The following is a 23086-nucleotide window of genomic DNA, read 5'->3' on the forward strand; positions in this document are numbered from 1 at the left end:
GTTTTAAGATAAGATAAATAGTAATAAACCATATTATGATCCTTCCAAACATAACCCATGTCATTAATTTTTTCCTAGAATAGGATGCATGTCCAAACCATTGAGGTCTTATTAGAATGCTAGAAATATGGTAGTTATAGGAATTATGGTAGTGACTATCTTCTACTACTAAAAAATATGAATTATTAATACAGTCTATCAACATCACCAATCATTAGATAAGACAAATTTTAATCTAATCAATCACCAAAACCATTGGGAAATAACTAAAATTCATAAATTGGTTACTTGATAGAGACCTTTTAGGGTGCACCTTAAAGAGGAACTAAACATGGAAATAGAAGTAGTGAAATGGTGGTGATAAAGGAGTATAGGGGGTAAAAATGGTTTCTTGTCATCACAAAAGAATGTGACAAAATTCAGGTTCAACATCTGCCCCAAGCCTAAGAAATTACATGTCCTCATGCAACAAACTCCTATGAAAAATGGTCCTTTTAAACAATTTGAAAAAATTGTACCCCCATCATTAGTCATGCATGCTATGTTTCCTTAATTAGGATGTTAATGTTGGTTGTGGAGACTTCCCTTGATTTTTGACCAAATTTTTTTTTGTCGTTGTTACACAACATTTTGTCACTGGCCCTGTACTCCCCCCATCCATGATCCTAGAGGACCACTACAGCGAACCCTACATGCTTTCCCATCATGAAGAAACTCCCAATATGTCCCTAGTCATGAGTAGAATAATTCCCCTTTGCATCATTTCCCAAGAATTTTCCTTTTATCCCAGTTTACAAGACCAGCGCTAGTGACAAGTTTCCTCGCGTCAATTTGCAGAGATAAAACTAGCCCTAGCACCGTACAGAGCGACTGAGCCCTTTTCTAGTCGTGTCGATCCTCTTTTTGAAGGTTTTTTAAACATGGAGCTGAAGTTTCCATGTCTAGAAGCTTCATAACTGAAGTCTGGTAGATGGTTGGGCCGGATGGAGCCGAGGCAGTCAGTTTGGGATCCTTCCCCCTATTAGGATGGAACAAACTAAAGAGATAAGGCCTTCTTCCATGATGAGAGGAACCATCTCCCATCCATCCAAGCTATATAAACCTCTCTTTTCCCAAGCTAAACTAGTTTTGGAGTGAGTTTGAATGATCAACAAGTCATCTATAGCTTGTAGCTTTCTAGTGTATGTTTGAGGGATAATAGTGTGTTTTTGGTTTGGTTTGAGACTAGAGAGAAAGAGGCCGTAAAAATTCCATTGTTGGGGCTATCCACGAAGTGCTAATAGAAGTGTGGGAACCCGGATATGTCGGAGGAGACCAGCAACATCAAGGCACCAATTGTAATCTCTTTTTGATTTATATAAATGAAACTATTGATTGATTTCCTACATGAAGTGTCATTTTACATCTTTATGGCTTAATGTTCCTTGACCTATTAAGTAGGCTGAATACAATACTGTATGCTATCACGTTTGTTGTTGTTGTTGTTTTCTTATTTCAGGCATTCGAAGGAAGGAAGCGAAATATAGCTCGAGTGAGGAAGCATGATCATCATCAAGTGGAATAGCGTTGTAAGAGGTAGGCCCTCTTAATTGATTCTAGCTTAAGGAGATTTTCCATAGATTGTTTTATTGTGGCTAGACCCACTCTCTTGGGCTAGAGGAATTGTTTGTGCCGAACTGAGAATTTACCTGCACCGCAGTTGTGCAATATTGGTTCAAACCTTTATGACATCCCCAAGATTTTTTCTCTGGTAATGAAATAATCATTGTCTTTGCAGCAATCATTGTTCTATTTTATTTCTGAATCAACCTTGAGTTCTGTTTATCCTTTTTAGTGGGGGGATTTCCCATGAATCCTCACATGCAGAGGGGTGAAATACCCTCCTACAAAAAATCCATCATGGGGATTAACAAAAATAATGTAAGCAGTTTTGACAGTTCTCAAGCAGACGGGAGTCAGAAAGAAAATTTGGTATTGGGTGCTCAATGGAAATCCAGATTCAAAGGATGATGTTTGCCATGGGTTGTGACTAACCCAAATTTTGAGATAAAATCTAATACAATATATACCTACATTCAATATACGAAAGATCATGCCTTGATTTGTAAGTTTGTGGGTATCTAGCCTATAGAGAAATATTTGGTAAAATGGATCTAGTTAAAATGGAAACCTCAAGGCTAGATTGATTTAAAATTGGGAGCTAAGGTTATCTTCACTCTTATTTTATCCACTTTGGAAGATCACAATAGGGTGTTCGAAAATGGACCATATTTTTACAACAATGTGAGTCTCTTTATTTTTTTTTTGGAGGAGAGATACAACTCAAAAAAGGAATAATTTTTTGCGGCCTTGGTGTGGGTTAGATCATTTGGACTTGCCCTAGAATTTTGGGAAGCTCCTATTTTGGAAGGAATTGATAATGCAATTGGGTCTTTTGTGAAAATATCTTAAATTATTATGAGGGGTTGACATATTTCTTATGCCCTAATTTTTTTCTATATGAACATATCTCAACCCCTTCATAAATTGAGTTAACTGACCTTCCGAGATGAGTCTTGGAATCAACCATTAGATTATGAGCATGTGCCATTTCATTGTCATCGGTGTCATGAGTATGGGAACCTATTCAAGGATTGCCCGATATTTTTTGTGGAACAATAGGTGGATAAACCAAAAGATGGTTCTTACAAGTTCCAAGAGGTGAGCTCTTATAAAAGAAACCCTTGACCCATGCAGGGCCTAGTGAAATCCACGAATTAGAAAACTGAGGAAGTCCTAACATAGAACTAGTTTCAAAGCTTCGACTTTGAGGGCGATGAAATTTTTATTCCTATTGAAATTATGAATCTAGATGAACCATTTAATCCAACCCAATCCCAGGGTAATGCAAAGAGGAAATCCTTGGAAATACCATTGGAAAACCCCAAGACGGTGATAATTCTAGAACAAGAATCGATGGGCATGGAAGCAGATGAGTAGTTGAAAACTGCAAGCTATGAGGAATGTATTTTATCCAATATGGTGAAATATTTGAAAAACAAGGACATTTAGTCCTTATTGAAGAAACATAATATACACTTCTAGAAAACTTGTTGGATTAGGGGGGTCTTGACCCAGGTTCAGAGTTAGTTTTGCCAACCAACAAAACCCTACACTACTGGCCCTTTTGGAAACAACATGCGTAGCACAGGCTGCAATCCCACCTGAAGCGGTATGGGGGGATGCTGGAACCAAGTTTCCACATCCAGAGATTAGTGTGATGTATTTTAGCAGCCTAGATCTACCTTCGCGCAGATCTATAAGCCCTTAGGGCTCAGCATTGCAACTTTTTAAAAACAACCTTCAGACCTTCATGAATTTCCATGATTGGTCTTTGCGGACCCTTAACAGTCTATTCATGCACTTCTGCACACCAGAAAACAACCCTAGATCAGAGCTCGCGCAAATATACTTAAGTATTTAATAATCATAATGGAATTTATCACAGCCTTTGCGAACTCACATAAAGATGATTACGTACATTATTTAACAGTTATTCAATAGGATTGGGTACATTTAGATCAATATTTCATAACACATTATTCATCAGCAGCATTTATTGCAATCATAAATAAACAAAGATCAATAGACATACACAAGATTTCATCGGTAACTTTCTTTATTGATCTTCAGTTCAGATTTTTAGACTAAAAAATGCCCTACGCACTCAGCTGCAGGGGTCCGCACACTCAGCTATGGACTCTACTTTAGGTATTCACGCACTCAGCTATGGAGCCTTTCTTCCTTATATCTACCCATTCCTTAATTTCACTTCTCTTCACCAAGACCTTGACATTCTGCTTTAGACTCTCTAAGACACACTTATTTATACAATCGCATGGTCTATGGACCATGGGTGGGTCTCAAAGCCGACTCGGACTTTACATAAACAAGGGATAAAGCCCCTTTGAATCCTAATCATCTACATGCTCCGCATCCACAAATTGCGGATACTTTACATCACTTACAAAAAGTACATCAAAACTTGGGTTATTTTAACCCCAAAACTAACCCAGGGGACCCCATCCCAACAGGCCCCCAACAAAAAGATCGTGACTCGCCCTTGAGTCACTCGGCTAGCACTGTGATATTGCTGCAAAGATCCCCCAGCTCCACCTGAACTACTGAAACCTTGGCAACACTCTGTGTGGATGCCTGCTTGACCTCCTCAACTAGCTTCTCTGTAGCTGGTCCTTCTGTGGCAAGCTTGATTTTCTGCCGCGTCTGCTACAAGCCCTTCAACTTATCTTGGATGGTTGTCGTGATCTGAAGATTCTTCCAAGCATGGCTCCAACTTGGCCTTAAGCAAAGCCTCATTCTTCTGTGTTGCCACTACCTACGCTAGGAGCTACTTTCCCTCTTGTAATTTTGGAAGGTCCTGTGCTGGTGCGATTGAGTGCATAGTTGCCCGAAATTCATCATACTACCACTGCTGCTCCCTTATTTCGGTACTCAGTGTTTGCAGGTTTGGATCTTCCTACAAATTGGTGACCAACTCCATGGCTTGCTCAAATATTGTTGTGCAATCTGCAACTGTTGCATCCAGAGTAGCTAGTCGTTCCTTGATCGCGACCCCGCGCTGCTCGTGGACCTCTAGTAGAGTCGTGGGTTGCATCTTCAATTGTAGCTTGGTGATCTTCATATTGAGTTAAAATTGGACTCGGTTAACCTCAGCCTTGGCTTCGCACACACCAGCAACTAATTTTCCAATCTTCGCTTTTGGCTGTGTGTCCTCAGGAATATGAAGCTCAGGCACCATCCTGCATGCCTCCCTGACTGCTGACTCCAGTCATGAACTGTGTGCCTGGAGCACTTCCTTCTCCTACAAAATATATGTATTTTCAGTGAAAAACTACTAATTATTGACTTTAATCTCACTAACAGAACTGAGAGCTTGTTGTTCCTTGATGTGAAGCTCTTCCACAACTCCTTGAAATAATGCATGCAATGACTCCAATTGCATCGCGACAAGGTTTAGGCCCATCTTCGAGACTCTATAAAGGAGGGCACACTGTTCCTCAGTGTCAGCACGAAATGAACCTGTAGGTAAGGGGAAGACTCGTACATCGTGCGACGACCACGAAATTAGCTTTGCATGTGTACTTTGACCTTGCGTCGAACTGCCTACTGCACTGCTCACTTTCCCAGTATCTTCTTGGATCTTGGTTGCTTGGAGCTGCAACTCTCAAGGATCCTTCTGGACTCCTCCCAATGTTTATATGTACTACTGTTCCAACTATTGCAGTACTTCTGTGGCGACATCCATTACTTTATCACTGATCTCATCCAGATCGCTTTCTGTGAGTACCAGGGGATCAACTTGCGTTTTTTAAGCCTTCGTCTTCTTCCTTGATCCATCTTGTTGTTCCAATTGTCACCTTTTCAGAATGAAGGGGGTGCATTTCCCTTCCTTTCCTCCACTGCCTTTCCCTGTAAACTCTTTTGTTTCTGTTTCTAGCGAAGGTGACTTGTCACCTTTCTAAGTCTTGCACTGCTCCTGCTCTGCCTTTTCCTTGGCAATGCATTCCTTCTCAACCCGAGCCTTCTCTACAGCATCCTTCTTTTTCTGCATGGCCAGTTTCTGTGCAGCTTATTTAGTTTCCTCGTCCCTCTTTTTCACGGTAGTACTTTCAGCACCCGTACTTGGCCCAACATCTAGATAGGAAGGAATGCGCCACTCTGCTGGCCATTATGCTACTACCTCCTGTAAAGTTATGCCACTATACTCTATGAAAGTCAACCTTGAAGGTTGCGTAGGCTGACAACTACGTGTGAAAGATTGGGGAAAACCTTTGGCACTAGTTAATTGCCATGTAGAGACTTGATTCCATCAAGACCCAAAACTTTTTTTTTTTGTGATCCGCGTGGGGTCCTTTGTAGCCCACAAAGAGGCAAACTGTGCTACTTTCAGTAATCCTTCTTCCAGCGAAGGAAACTGGCTATCCTCTGGAAGTTCCCATGCAACCAATACAATCGAGAGCAATAGCCAAGCATAATGAAATGGCTTGGTCTCGTCGTGGGCCTCATGACAATTTGCGAGGAATTATTGGCATAGGTACCTGGACCAATTGGATAGTACGCCTTTCGTGCATTGAGCCGCTAGAGACACTACGGGCATCAGAACTTCATCTCTGCGGCACTTCCTCATCACCTTTCTTGCTAATATCCGTGCAACCAACTGAACTGTGGGGTCTGAGATAGAAAAAATTGAGTACCTACGAGACTTTTTTACAAGTTCATAGTCTTTCTTCATTCGCTTAGCAAGCTCCTTCTCCCCCGTCTTTTCGCCGAAATCCTTGGCTGGGTTCAAACCTTAATGTGGCAGGTGTGTAATATTGTGAATAAGCATATTTATGATCGGTATAGGCCCTCCTATCCATAAACACCCATAATGCAACAAAGTGAGCAACTGGCATATGAAAATTGTGTTAATGGGGGTACGGTGTTAATCTGGCACCCATAGCAAGTTGAGCAATCCTGATTTCTCAACACTGTGGATCCATTCCTTTGTTTCCAGCACTGTGACACCTATTTATTCATAGTAAAATCTCTTCATGTATTTGTCAGTCGCTAAGTGAGGGAACTCAGTGTGATCTGGGAGGTCCCAATCCTCCATCTTCAATAGTGGGACTTGCGTGAGCCATGGTCCTTCAAAGGGCACCTGCTTAGGTAGCAGGGGCATGGGGATAATGAATTCCTTAGAGTCTGGGTCTTTAGTAATCTTCACCTTTCCCTTCCTTGGAGGGATATACTGAGGGAGCTTTGTGATGGGGTCTACTCCTTTGGCATCAATGCCCTTCGCTCCCAGGCCTTCTTCTGCCTCCAGGTCTACAACCTATTGTTTTCCTTTTGCTTGATGCTTGTCTTTCTTCTGTGTTGGTGACTCGGTATGATTCCTTGGGGAAGCACGAACCTGCACCAATTTTTTTTTATTTTCCTGTGTGATAGGTTGTTTTTCTTTCATCATAGACTGTTTTGACCTTGGCAACCTCGGCGCCATGGGCATTGCAGGTGTAGATTCAACACTAGATACTTCAGGTCCTGGAGCATCAGATACAATGGCTTCCGAACTAACAACTTCAACAGTGTTGGTGGCAATCATATTCTCCATAAACAACTCACGGGCTTCAAGAGACACATTTGTGTGGGCAAAGAATTCCTCCCAAAATGTTCAGCTCATCGACAGAAAACAAATTTCAGCAAAAATGATAAGGGTGCAAAGTGTTTTCTGTTGGACCAACATGCATAATTTATAGGGGTTTTTGAATTCAAATCCAACCATTCCCCCAAAATTTCACCATTAATATTGTTTTGGCAGCAGATCTTCAAAGATTTTGGCTTTAAATGCCACCAGCCTGCTCCTCTTAACTGTCTTCTAGTTGTTAAGTCATGAACATTGACTCCAATGGTCACTTTTCTGATTTACTGCTCGACGCCTCCCTCCATAGCATAGCTTCCTACGTGCAACTTCATATGTTTCAACTTCAGCATTTTCCATGCACCCTGCCTGCTACATAGTCCTTCGACCCTAGAAGTGTAGTTTATAGTCCCACACTCCCTTGCAACTGCCTGGAGCACTAAGACTATCGTGTCGCCATATAGTCATTGCACAAGATACCTTGTATACATCTTTAATCAACTTCCATTCCCTCTCACCGGAAAAGGTTCTCCATTCAGCTTCGCAAGTTGAACTGCTCCTCTTTCTGTAATTTCTTTAATAATATATGGCCCCAGCCAATGCATCTGAAATTTTCCCAGAAACTTAGTGAACTTGCTATCATACAATAAGACCAGATCATTTACCTTGAATGTGTGAAGCTTGATGTGACAATAGTGCCAAGAGTTTTCACATTCCTTCTATACTTGCTAATGGAATCCAACCAAGAATCGATCCTCTTCAAGCTCCATCAGTTGTGCGAGTCATTCCTCCAAGGCTTCGCGATCTTCCATACTTGTGAGAGATACTATGTGTAGAATAGGTATAATATATTCCATATGCATCACAACTTCTACACCATAGACCAATCTAAATGGTGTTTGTCCTGTCAGCTTCTTGCAAGTAGTCCTATATGCCCATAATAATGCAGGTACGCACACATCCCAATCATTTCACTACGCGTTGCAGATATTTGTCAGCGTGTTCTCCAAAACCTTGTTGAATGCTTCAACAGTTCCATTGGCTTGTGGGTGATATGGTGTACTTTTCTAATGGTAGACTTGGAATTCCTCTGTTAACGTGCTAATTTTTTCATTCCAAAAGTGCGTACCTTGGTCGCTCATCAACACTTTCCGGCAGCAAAAATCTAGTTAAGACATACTCAAATAAAAACTTTTCTGTTGTAGGTCCTGTACAATCCTTAACCGGCTGTGCCTCTTCCCATTTGGTTAGATACCTTGTCGTGATGATGATGTAGTGCACACCTGTCTTCTTTCCTGGGGGCTGAATTGGCCCAACAAAATACTTGAGGTTCTAAGGGAAATTCATCCCTTTGCAATGGTTTGCCTGTTCTCTAACGCGCATCGTATGCCCTACAATATTCTTTGGAATCCTTATGCAATGTTGGCCACCACATACCTGCGCAAAAATCTTCGACGCAGTCGCTTTTCCTGGATAGTGTCTTCCTGCATCCCCTCCATGAGCTTCATCGAGAATGTTATTCCTCTCAAAATCTGGGACATACCTTCACAATATCTCATATGCACCCATCTTATACATATGTCCTGCAATTACTGAAAATTTTACCATGCGCACTTCTAGCTCCTTCTTTTGTTGACTTGTGTTCCCTTTCGATGCCATCTCCGTAGTAAAAAAGTGAACAATATCTGCAAAGTGGTTATCCGTTACACACACCGTGAAGAGCTGCATGTCTAGAAACTAATTCATTTTTTGGTTTAGGGGGAACTTACCCAAGTTCAAAGTTAATTGTGCCAACCAACAAAACCCTACACTACTGGACCTTTCGACAATAACTTGTGTAGCACAGGCTGCAATCTCACCTAAAGCAGTATGGGGGGATGCTGGAACCAATTTTCTGCATCCAGAGGTTAGTTTCATGTCTTTTAGCACCCTAGATCTAACTTACATAAACATGCTCGCGTACATTATTTAAAAGTTATTCAATAGGATCACGTACATTTAGATCAACATCTCATAACACATTATTCATCAACAACATATATTGCAAGCATAAATAAATAGAGATAAACATATATAGAGAAGATTTCTTCGGTAACTTTCTTTATTGACCTTTAGTTTAGATTTATAGACTCAAAACTTCCCTGTGCACTCAGCTGCGGACTCTACTTTAGGTCTCCGCACACTTAGCTACATAGCCTTTCTTCCTTCTATCTACCCATTCCTTACTTTCCCTTCTCTTCACCTAGACCTTGACATTCTGATTTAGACTCTCCAAGACACACCTATTTATACAATCTCATGGTCCGCGGACCATGGGTGGGTCTCAAAGCCGACTCGCACTTTACATAAACAAGGGCTAAATCCCCTTTGACTCCTAATCATCTACGTGTTCCTTATCCAAAAATCGTGGAGACTTTACATCACTTACAAAAATTACATCAAAACTTGGTTATTTTAACCCCAAAATTGACCCAGGGTACCCCATCCCAACAAAACCTATCTCCAATATAAAAATTAGAAGGGTATAGTTGAAGAATATTCCTCTATAATGAACATATATTTTTTGGGGCAAACCCATGAGGGAAAGGCAAAGGTCAATCCCATAATTTAAAAAGAGGGGTTGACTTATGAGCCAACTAGGAAAATTCTTGGAAAACTTAGGAAATATTATGACACTGCCGAAGGTGTTTGTTCGAAAGTGGTTATAACCACATGAGAAAATTATGGATGATTGGATCTAAGAGAGATTTGTGGATTTTAATATATTGGAAAGTGGTTGCAACTAACTGAATTTATTGGCTGTTAATTATTGACAAGTGGTTGTAACCACATGGGAAAATTGTCGATCTAAGAGAGATTTGTGGATTTGAATTTATTATTGGTTATCTTGGTTTTTGTATAAACAAGAGTACCTTCTCCATTCCAAAAGCGGAAGAATCTTGGAGCATATGTCCAACTAATAATAGAGTGAGTAAAAATTCTTGATATTTCACTTCACATATATTTTTATTTTCTAGTTTTATAAGTAACATGTTTTCATTTAAGTTTATGATTGTAGAGTCCGAAGATTGTCTTACCATGACATCCCTTTTTGCCTAATATTCCTCTCTTTTCCTATATATTTACCACCTAAATAAAGCCATATCCACCACATTTTGATGAAGGTATGCAATAATATGTCTTGTTATTCATGTTTGACTTTATACCCTATTGTTTTGTTAAAGAATGCAATTGGCTACCGAATCGGTCTGTTTCCGCAGCTAATCTAGATTTTTGTAGCTGTCTCCATTGTTTGCAAGGTTCGGAAGTTCTAGATCAGCAGCGAAGGATGAAAATGGATAGATAATGGTTTCCTCATGGATTCCTTCCTATCCCCTTGAAACTGTTCATTAATATAAGCGCATGAGATCACGGTCAAACCCCAAGTCAACTGCAGGATTGTCACCGAAACAGAATCCGAGTTCAATCGAAATCTTATCGATTTGCTTTCGGAATAGAAAATCAAAGGTTTAGTGATATAGTTTAGCTAAGATAAATATATTAGGCTTAAATTACTCATGTTGTTATGCTAGAGACCTGTTATAAAACTCATGGCCACACTATGATTTGGTGCGCGCCAGATGATGTAATTTTGAAAGAGTTTGTGAATTTCGTTTGCCAGCAATAGAATTGGTTTTGTTTGTATGCGTTGCGTTGACTGGAGATTATGAACTGTTCTGTGGAGGCCCCCTAGGAACAATGACAGGTCTTAACCAATTGTTATTCGATTTCTTTTCATTCCTTGAATACTCTGTTTTGTGTGGAAATACAACATAATGAATTCGCCAATGAATCGTTATTTGCATAAGTACTTTCATATGCTTCATACCTAGTTTAGTATGTTATTTGAATTGCTTTATACCTGGTACAACATGGTTACTTCATTTGCTTATTATCTAGCATAGTTCAAGTGTGTTTACTTCATAGCATAGATGTTGTTTGAAATATCTTGTTTGAATGAAAATTGAATAAGTAAAAGTGTGAGAGTTCTCCAAAACAATTGAGTTCAGACAATATTTCTTCACAATTGATAGAATAGATTTCTTTTTTCACTTAGTGAATTGGAAGCTGCAGCATAAAGATTCAAGACCAAAAATCCCAAAATAATCTAATACAAGTAGGATCACTCTCATATCATCCATAAAGTAATCAGATAGAGAATAACTCCTAAGAAATTAGCTGACAACTTTAAGGATTACGGCACACTAATATAATTAACAAACACCACCTCCATATTCATCTTAATCTTAGATCCTAAAAAATACACAACGACATATCAAATAACTTCTAGCACATATTGTGCACCTGTACTTCATCAGTCTACTTGCCCTGGTTGATAATTTATGAGTGACAATTTAAAGACCTTAAATTGGCTAAACATTTTGGCACCGTTGTTGGGGAAGTACAAATAGAAGTTAAAAAAAAAAATCATAACATGATATGCGTAGGGATAGAGACTCTAGAGGTAGATTTGTATGGCGAGGAAGAAGTTTAATTCCCACAAATCCACTCACTTCACTTAGACTTTGAGAATCCACACCACCTATTCAAACCCGAATTCCTTTTAGAGGTCGACAAAGGCTTCCTGAAATCTCAAGATCAGAAATCCAATCCAGAACTTCACCCACTTCCTCTACTGAAGCTGTAATTGAAGAAAATCCTACATCCCCAACTATAGGAGTAATCTTTCTATCCTCCATTGGTGAGCAAATTTTAGGATAAAAATTAGAAGTTCCTAGTGAAGAAGAGGAATCAGAAACTTATTCTGAGCAACCATTGATAGAGGAACCATAAAGATTATAAGAACACTATATCAATTCCGAAGAATCTATCATGGCTGAAGAAGGAGAAGGATAAGTACACAATGTCCATGGTGAAGAAGATAGGATTGGAGGAAGAGGAAGAGGAAGAGGTAGAGGTAGAGGAGGGGGTAGAGGCAGAGGAAACCAAGATCCTTCTGGATTTCCTATTCTTAATGAAGATACAACCCTCAGAATGTAAAATATATCACTCTTTATTCTTCCTAACTTCCATGGGAAAAGGAACGAAGACCCAGAGACATTTCTCTTCGAATTTGAAGTATTATGTAGATCATATGACTATTTGCATGATGCTCAAAAACTAAAATTGTTCCCAGCTACATTAAAAGACTTAGCATTAAAATGGTTCATGAGTCTAGAAGTGCATTCCATAACAACATGGGTACAAATGAAAGAGGCTTTCTTAAGCAAATATAGAGATTATTGTATGCCTGGTAACCTTAAAGATGAAGTCTTCAAAATGACACAAAAACAAGATGAAAATATTGAAGATTTGGTAGAAAGATTTGTCTACAATGTTAAAAGAGAAAAAATGGGTAATTTGGATGAAGAAACCTTAAAATCCCTCTTACTCAGAGCTATCAAAGATGAGTGGATCGATCTCCTTAACCTAACTGGGAAGGGAGATATTTCCCAACTACCATTTGCAGATATTTGTGATTTATGTGTCAATATCTCAAGGGGTAAAGCACGAGTTGGAAGGAGTGCTAGAGACCCTCTCTTGTCAAGAATTAATAAATCTACAGCAGGGACAGTCAACAAGGCAGAATTAGGAAATTTGCTTGATACCTTTAAGACAGATATTTTGGGGAGCCTAAGTGAGCAGATAGACACCCTTAAAATACAAAACAAGCAAAATTATGAAAATTTTGCATTATCCATCTTCTGTCCCAAATGTCGGAATAAACATGCTCTAAGAGAGCGTCTCTTAGGTTCAAAAGCCATAGAAGCTTGTGTCATATGTGCATACAATCATGATACAAAGGAATATCCTTCTTTAACAGGTCTCAAGGCTGTATTTAATGATGAAGGAATGTGAGTACCAGTAGATCCTCTCTACTTTATAGCCAAAAGACCATGGAAAAATCCCCAACCAAATCAACCACAAGGGTTTATACCACAATAATTTTCTCAGAGTAGTTGGAATCCAGCTTGGCATCCTTGGGCTCAGCCACAATCACAATCTTGGAATCAAGGATGACAAAATCCTTATGGAGCATATGCTCAATATCAACAATATTCACCATCCTATCTTCCACCACAATTTTTACCCCCATCTAATCAAATTCCTCAATCTAATCAATTACCACAAGTTCCAGTTCAGAATCAAAACCCATAACTTTCCTTACCATTTCCACAAAAATCAAATCAACTACCCGCTCAACCACTTCCAAATCCCAATAATAAAATACCACAACAACTGGTACACAACATGGAAGGGCATAATCCTCAAACTTATGTAATAACTCCACTAGACCTAAATAACGTTCAATTAAGGTCTGGAAGAGTATTACCAAGAAAACCCCCTATTGTCATTCAAGAAACAAGATCCAATCTTCAAAAACACAAAAACCAAACAGAAGAAGGAGAGACCTCTCTCCCTCAGAAGGAAAACAAACAAACAGAAGAAGTTCCAATAAACACTCCCATCATAGAACAACCCTCGGTATCAATTAGACCACCTTTCCCTGAACGGTTGAAAATTGATGAAGGAGTAGAAAAACAAATTATCTTGCCTGATTACAACATGATGGATGAATTAAGGAATGTTTGTATTAAGATTCCTTTACTACAAGCCATAAAAGAAATACCAATTTTTGCAAAAACAATTAAGGAACTAAGTACACAAAGATCATGGAGAAAAAGAAAAGATATAAAAAGAATTCAGTTAGTTGGAAAAATTGCAGATATTATGATGGGGAAGATGACAATTCAAAAATATTTAGACCTAAGAAGCCCCATTGTAAAAATTCATATCAATGGAATTGAAATACCAAACACACTGATTGATCTAGGAGTAACCATAAACATAATGATCAAAAAAGTTATGGACACACTTAGGCTTCCTAACCTTCAATACACACCAACTTTATTGCAATTAGCAGATAGGTCTGTGATTAAACCTACTGGTGTATTGGAAGATGTTTGTGTATCCTTAGATTCTTGGGAATATCCCGTTGATTTCACAGTCTTAACAAACAAGAATAATTTAGGAGGACATCCGTTAATTCTAGGAAGACCTTGGTTAGCTACAATTGATGCTTTCATCAGTTGTATACTAGGTGACATGTTTATCTCAGATGGAAATTCTACGAAGAAATTTACATTATATCATCCTACAAGAACAACAATAGATATAGATACTGAAGAATGGATAGAAGATGAAGAAGACATAGAACCTATTTTTACTACTGAACAAGTACATGAGGAAGACCAGATTCTAAATTTACTAGAAAATAATGAGTCTTCCTCACATTATGATCGTACTCACAATGAGTATCTCTCATCTAAATAAGTATCATTGCTTTCCATGGAAAATTTTAGGAATTCCTCAATAGAAATATTTCCAGGAAAAACCTTGAATGTCAATGAAAACCTAGAAGAAGTGCAAAAGAATCAGTTAATAGAAATTTTACAGAAACATTCTTCTACTTTTACACGGGAATACACTAACGTGAGATGGATTGATCCTAAAACTTACATACATCATATTTACATTGAACAAAATGCAAGACCGATTAGACAACCTCAACGAAGAATGAATCCAAATTTAAAAGAAATTGTTAAGGAGGAGTTGCAGAAATTGTTAAATGTAAATTTCATCTATCCAATATCTGAAAGTCAGTGGGTTTCACCCCTAGTAATCGTTCCTAAGAAAAACAGAAAATGGAGAGTATGCATCGATTACAGGGAACTAAATAAAGCAACACTAAAGGACCACTTCCCACTACCTTTTATAGATCAGGTTTTAGACACACTAGTAGGGAAAAAGTATTTTTCCTTCTTGGATGGGTTTAGTGGATATAACAGATTCAGGTAGCCCCTGAAGATCAGGATAAAACCACATTCACTTGCCCATGGGGAACTTATTCTTACCGAGTACTTCCCTTTGGATTATGCAATGCTCCAACAACATTCCAAAGAGCAGTCCTCAGAATTTTCTCTGACCTTATTCATGATTATGTGGAAGTGTACATGGATGATTTCACAGTCTATGGGGATTCTTTCAATGAAGCACTAGAAAATTTAGAAAAAGTCTTAATAATATGTAAAGAAACAAATCTCTCGTTAAGCCATGAAAAATGTTTCATGATGTTTAACGAGGGAATTGTTTTAGGTCACCATATTTCCGGAGATGGAATTAAGGTAGACTCATCCAAGGTTGAAGTCATTTCTAAGTTATCAGTGCCAAATTGTCAATGAGATGTTAGAAGTTTTCTCAGTTTTACTGGATATTATAGGAGGTTCATATAAAACTTCACAAAAATTGCATCCCCACTCTTTAAATTGCTTACCAAATACTGCGAATTCAATTGGGATTCCAAATGTCAAGTTGCCTTTGAAACTTTTAAAAAGAGAATTTATGAATAACCTATCTTAAAAGGACCTAATTGGAAGTTTCCTTTCCATATCTTAAAATATGCTTTACATTTAGCCTTAGGAGCTATATTAGGACAAAAAGATCTCACTCCTTATGCCATTTATTATACCAGTAAAAATTTAACTCTTGCAGAGTTAAATTATACTGTAACTGAAAAGGAGTTTTTAGCTGTAGTTCATGCCATTAATAAGTTCAGACATTATATAACTGGCTATGAAACTTTTGTTCACACAGACCATTCTTCCATTAGATACCTAATGAATAAACCAGTCACTAATGGAAGAATAACTAGATGGCTCCTACTTTTACAAGAATTCAACATAACCATTCTAGATAGGCCAGGAAAACAGAACACAATTTCCAATTTTCTATCTAGAATACAAAATGAAAATAATGATCAACTCGTAGAAGATAAATTTCTTGATGAATATATTTTTGCAGTATCTACTAAATCACCTTGGTATGCAGATATTGCTAACTATTTGGCCACAAGAAAAATGCCATTTCATTTATCTCCTAGAGAAAAGAGAAGAATAGTCCATAATAGCACATCTTATTCATGGATAAATGAAGAATTATACAAGAAAAGACTTGATCTCATCATTAGATGAAGTGTTCGAGAGGATGAAATACCAGAAATAATTAAAGCTTGTCATGATGAGCCATGTGGAGGACATTTTTCTGACAAAAGAACTGCTTACAAAATCTTTCTTTTAGGATATTATTGGCCTTCCATTTTCAGGGACACCAAGGAATATGTTAAGAGATGCGACAGTTGTCAGAGAATGGGAAAACCTACTCTTTCAAATGAAATGCCATTGCAACCACAGGTACTCATCGAACCATTTGAAAAGTGGCCACTGGATTTTGTTGGACTAATCAACGCACCTTCAAAGCAAAAGAAGTATATTATGGTATGTACTGATTATGTCACTAAATGGGTAGAGGCTAAATCAGTTTCTTTTGCTATTGAAAATGTTGTAGTTTCATTTCTTTTTGAGGATATTTTTACTCGTTTTGGTGTCCCAAGAGAAATTGTAACAGATCAAGGAACACAATTCACATCCAGACTAGTGCAGAAGCTTGTGGACCAATACAAGATAAAACATCAGAAGTCCAATCCATACCATCCACAAGCCAATGGACAAGTTGAGTCCACAAATAAGGTGATTGAAGCTATCCTTACCAAGATTGTACATCTATGCAGGAAGGACTGGGTGGAAAAGCTTCTAGAAGGTTTATGGGCCTATAGAACTACATGTTGAAATACTACAAGGCATACTCCCTATGAACTTGTTTATGGGAAGCAAGTCTTACTTCCAATAGAGTTCCAGATCTAGACCTATAAGACAACAGTCCAGTTAGATCTTGACTTGTTAGAAGCCCAGAAGCAAAGGATGACACAACTAAATGAGCTTGATGAAATCATACAAGAAGCCTTCCAGAGAACTAGCCTAGTTCAACAACAAAGGTCAAGATAACATGGTAAGTACATTAAAGAAAGGAAATTTCATCCAGGAGATTGGGAATTGCTCTTTGATTCAAAATTCAAAAATTTTTAAGGAAAATTCCAAACCCATTGGCTTGGACCTTATGAAGTTGAAAATGTCTTTGACAATGGTGCAACTAGAATCAAGACTATTCATGAAGAGAAATCTCCTCTATCAGTAAATGGGCATCGATTCAGACTTTACCAGAAGCCATTAACAAAAGAGGAATTTGTTAAAATGTTTCAAGATAATTCAGATCTGAAGATGGTCAAGAAGAATTCTTCTTCTTTTCCACCTTAGAAATTTTTATTCAGTTTTATTTAAAAAAAAGAAGGAAAAATGTAAAAATAAAAATAAATAAATTATATATATATATAGATATATATATATATATATAGATAGATAGATATAATAGTAAAAAAAAATGTATAAACATGAAAACCAACATGGTGTTGGCATGCTTATACAGAAAATTTAAAGTGAAAACCATTTTGTTGGCACTTCAAATTTTATTTTCAAAAAGAATAATAAATTTCATCTATTAAAATTTTCTTTTTTCTTAGCTGCAGAATCAACAATTTTCCGCAGCTCAGACAAGTTTCTGTAGTTGAGACAAGTTTCCACAGCCTAATAAATTTTTGAAGCCTACAAGGACACTTGGTGATTTGGATTAAAGGACAGCTGACAGAGAAAAGTACCTGCAGGAGATCAAAGGACAACAAATAAGGTTAGCAAAAGTAGATCAAAGGTACGTGCTACTTTAATTTAACAATAGGGAAGGTTATATTGTATATATGATTAAGAAGATATAGTACTGCCGAAAATTAAAATGTAATCATTATAACCTAAGGGTGATGGCTGTCTAAAAAAATATCATATGCCACCACTTAAAAAGTCATGTCATGTCCCCATTCCAAATCTGCCGAAGTAATTACCAAATCATCAGTTTAAATGCACCTAACGGTTGGATTCATTCCTATAACCCTTATGATAATTCACCTGTTCTTCCCTATTCTTACACTCCTCTGAACTTTCATAGCTACTCCATCTTTCTGCCACTTAGCAAACCCTACCAGCTCCATTTTCTTGTCAAGGTAACCAGTCTTCGAGGCAAAGCATCCTTTAGAATGGGGATAATTGTTCGAACTGAGCCAACAGGGAAGCAATTCTTGGAGGGGTACCCATAGACTAAGGAGCTACTGCAAAAGAGACAATGGCTACAGTTCATTGAAAAATTCAATGGCTTTCACAGGGAAGTAACCAAGACATTTGCGCACTCATTTGATGGGACTGAAGCCAAAATAGGGGACATTAAGCTCACCATAACAGAGTCCATGATCACGGAGGCTACTGAGCTACCAAGGAGTGGGGAAAAATGGTTTAAGAATAGGGGAATTGATGGCGAGGATTGGAAGGTCTTCCTCAAAAATACAAACATGGACACTACTGTCTACAAGAAAGGTATTCCCAGCATAACTCTTAAGAATAAATGGAGAAACTTATTACTTGTGCTTCAAAAGTTTGTCACTTGTGAGGGTAGGTTTGGGCAAATGTATTTTTATCATGTTAGGATGATGATGCATTTTCTTGAAGATCATCGAATGAATCTCCATTATTTTTTTCTTACATAGTCTCAGGAAAATGTCTACAAACATTCAGAAAAGAATTAAGTTTATAGAAAATACCATGTATCATCATGGCTTAATACATATCTTGGTCAAAGTTCATCTCTAAAGTATAGGGGACAACTGGGAGAGTTTCCTGGTGAGGAACCACTTTGAAGAAAAATCCCCAGAAAAAGCAAGCAACAAGAGGGCCCCTAGAGGAAGAAAGAGAACCATAGAAGTAATAAAGGAGCAGGCACCTCAGAATCAGACAAAATTATCAGAAGAAGAGCTGCCTATAGTGAATATTTTGCAGAAAATCAATAGGGGAAACCTTAGAAGAAAGAAAGCCAACAAAAGTAAAGAAGAATTCTCACAAACTAAGACCCCTCCTCAAGAAGAAAAATTAGAGACTAAAAGAAGGAAAGTACAGGAAATACAAACCTCAGGATTGAGGAGGAGTACAAGGCTGAGCACAGTCCCACAGACAATCTCAAAAATTACAGAGTACATTGACCTTGAGGGAAATGAGCCAATAGAAAATGAGCCAATAGAGAACGAACCAACAGAGGATGAGCCAATCGAAAACCCTGGAATTTCTCCAAAAGGATCACCGAGATCATCACTGAGAGTATCACCACAACCTTACAGCTCACCTCTAAGAAGCCCAGTGCATAGTCCGGGTATTGACCCTGTTCAGCAGGAAATATATGACTATATAGAGTCATTGGAAAGGAAAGAGACATCAACCAAAGAAACAATTTAGAGTCCTGGAGAAGGGAGCAACCAGGTAAATGAACAATCAGCCTCAAACATCTTAAAGCAAGAGATCTTTGAATTAGAAACGTTGAACCGGTATCTCAAGAATGAGAATCAAGCATTGAAGACACAAAGTGAGATCTAGATTGCAAAAAGTGACAATCTCATCCTTCATATGAGCTTGTGGTATAAGAAAAACAAAAAGATGAAGAGGGAAAACATAATTATGCAAAGAGAGATTATCAGCTTAAAATACAAAATTCTCATGAGAAAACCTAGAATGCCAATAACTTCCAAAAAGAAGAAAACAATGAAACTTGGAGGTGATAAGCAGGAGGCACAAGTGACTGACAAGGAAGAAGTGTATGAGGACATACAAAATCTCCAGTCTGGGGGAATGTAGAGTCTGAAGATTGTCTTACCATGACATCCCTTTTTTCCTAATATTCCTCTCTTTTCCTATATATTTACCACCTAAATAAAGCCATATCCACCAGGTTTTGATGAAAGTATGCAATAATATGTCTTCTTATTAATGTTTGACTTTATATCCTATTGTTTTGTTAAATAATTCAATTGGCTACAGAATTGGTCTGTTTCCGCAGCTAATCCAGATTTTTGTAGTTTTCTCCATTGTTTGCAAGGTTCAGAAGCTCCAGGTCAGCAGCGAAGGATGCGGATGGATAGAGGATGGTTTCCCAATGGATCCATTCCTATCCCCTTGAAATTGTTCATTAAGATAAGCGCAGGAGATCACGGTCAAACCCCAAGTCAAATGCAGGATTGTCACCGAAACATAATCCGAATTCAATCGAAATCTTATCAAATTGCTTTCGAAATAGAAAATCGAAGGTTTAGCGATATAGTTTAGCTAAGATAAAGATATTAGGCTTAAATTACTCATGTTGTTATGCCAGAGACCTGTTATAAAACTTATGGTCGCGCAATGTTTTGGTGCACGGCGGATGATGTAATTTTGAAACAGTTTGTGAATTTCATTTCCAAGCAATAGAATTGGTTTTGTGTGTATGCGTTGTGTTGATTGGAGATTATGAACTGATCTGTGGAGGGCCCCTATGAACAGTGACAGGTCTTAACCAATTGCAATTTGATTTCTTTTCATTCCTTGAATACTCTGTTTTGTGTGGAAATGCAGCATAATGAATTTGCCAATGAATCGTTATTTGCATAAGTACTTTCATCTGCTTCATACCTAGTTTAGTCTGTTATTTGAATTGCTTTATACCTGGTACAACATGGTTACTTCATTTGCTTATTATCTAGCATAGTTCAAGTGTGTTTACTTCATAGTATAGATGTTGTTTGAAATATCTTGTTTGAATGAAAATTGAATAAGTAAAAGTGTGAGAGTTCTCTCCTAAACAATTGAGTTTAGGCAACATTTATTCACAATTGATAGAATAGATTTCTTTTTTCACTTAGTGAATTGGAAGCTGCAACATAAATATTCAAGACCAAAAATCCCAAAACAATCTGATATAAGTAGGATCACTCTAATATAATCCATAAAATAACCAAATAGAGAATAACTCCTAAGAAATTAACTAACAACTTTAAGGATTGTGACACTAATATAATTAACAAACACCACCTCCATATTCATCTTAAGCTTAGATCCTAACAAATACATAACAACATATCAAATAACTTCTAGCACATATTGTGCACTTGTACTTCATCAGTCAACTTGCCCTGGTTGATAATTTATGATTGACAATTTAAAGACCTTAAATTGGCTAAACCATGATGCTATAGTTTAATTTTACTAACATGAATTCTTAGGAGAAGGAGAACACTCAATGAGAATATGGTCATCTTTCATTCATGCAATTTGATAAATAGTTATTTTTTCATTGATACAAGTGTGGTGTGTTTATTTTTTTGTAACATTATTTAGTTTTTATTTTAACTTATCAATAATAAAATGATGATTTATGGAATTATAGGAACTGAAAGATATGCAAAGAGATAACTTAGTGAGAACAATATCCCAACAACGTGATCAATGCCCAATTACATCACTAATAGAAAAAAAAAAAATAACTAAAAAAAAATACTAAAAATTGCTAATAAATGACTAAGCTTAGTCATGTGACCATTAATAGTTTATTTCTAGTCATTTATAACATGACTAAATTTTTTAACTAGACCAATTTTAGTCATTTATTGGTTGTTTTGATTGATCAATTTGGTAGTATATTTAATCATTTATTTAGTATTTTTTTGTTTTGTTAAGCTTGGTATATCCTTGTTTTTCATTATAAAATATGCAAGCAGGTTACAACCACTTAGCTTGGTTAGGTGGTCTTAACCTGCCTCGTGGGAAACCAAGTCTATGACCACCTAACCACATTATAAGCCATCTAGTAGCAAAAAGAAATAAGTCTATCTATCCAAGCTATATAAACTTGATTATCATGTTCACAACCATATGTTGTCTGTCTATATATACATATATACAACTACAAATTGGAAAGTAAAATCTATTCTCATATAAACTTAATAAAAAAAAGACTACAACTTCATCCTTCTAATCCTCATGTTTGGAAGATTCCGAGGTAACTGGGGTCAGGTCTTTCGCAATGGAACCGAGTAGCTTAGTTAGCAAGAATAAGCAGGGGAAGTGTTTCTCGATACTGCCTAGGTGGCCATCCTTTTTCTGCAATTGGAATTACAACTTTTGAAAGTCCTACTTATAGTATGGAAAATCCTTAATGGTAGTCATCTAGATTTTTTCCATTGCCTTACCTAGGAGGCATTTGAGCAGCTAATACAGGTATAGAGTCTGTTTTTATTGTGTCTCTCTACCGCGAGTGTGTCCTGGATAAGGAACCAAGACCTTCCAATCTTCCACATCCACTGCCTCTGCGCTCGCATGTCTATTGATATCCTCCTCCCACTCGGTGATGAGCTATTGAATCTCCTCTTTGGTGCCACCCGCATATGAAACCACTAATTCTTGGATCATGTTAACCACTGGTTTCCTCCCATGAAGTTTTCCAGTGGTGCTCGTCTCAGCCTCAACCTCGCTCACCCGTGGTCTCTTTCCTTTTCCCTTGCCTTTCATTGATCAATCCATTGTTGTAATGTCCCAGGGCGTTCTAGCCTGCTGCTATCATTGACCAGGATCAACCTTCAATGCTATCTTCTTCCAAGGGGAGTTACCTATTATGGGAACAATCAACCAATAATTCTGAGCCATTATTTTCATAATCTCCATCAACCAATGGTTCTTCTCTTTCAACATTTCTTCCCCCCATGCATCCTATTAAAATCCCCCAAGTGCGAGGAATCCCCACCCGAGATGCCCTGGACACCCTTGCATGCCCCCTACCCTGCGCCTACAATGGCTACGGTTTCGGTCTTCAATTGCATGGCCACCTACAGGCCCAGTAGCCCAGAAGCCCAATCTATAGGAGCCACACTTCTTCTCCCATGTGCCCCTTGTTTGCTAACCTCATCCCCTATCCCCCTGATTTCATCTCAACAATTCTTAATGCTGCTCATCTCAAACTTTCGACTTGTTAACCCCTTCCTCCACCAGGTATCTCTCCCATACCTTATGACTCATCCCC

The sequence above is a fragment of the Pinus tabuliformis genome, chromosome 6, assembly GCF_031772625.1.
Source record: "Pinus tabuliformis cultivar Carrire ecotype Pingquan chromosome 6, CPIR1, whole genome shotgun sequence".
Taxonomy (NCBI): domain Eukaryota; kingdom Viridiplantae; phylum Streptophyta; class Pinopsida; order Pinales; family Pinaceae; genus Pinus; species Pinus tabuliformis.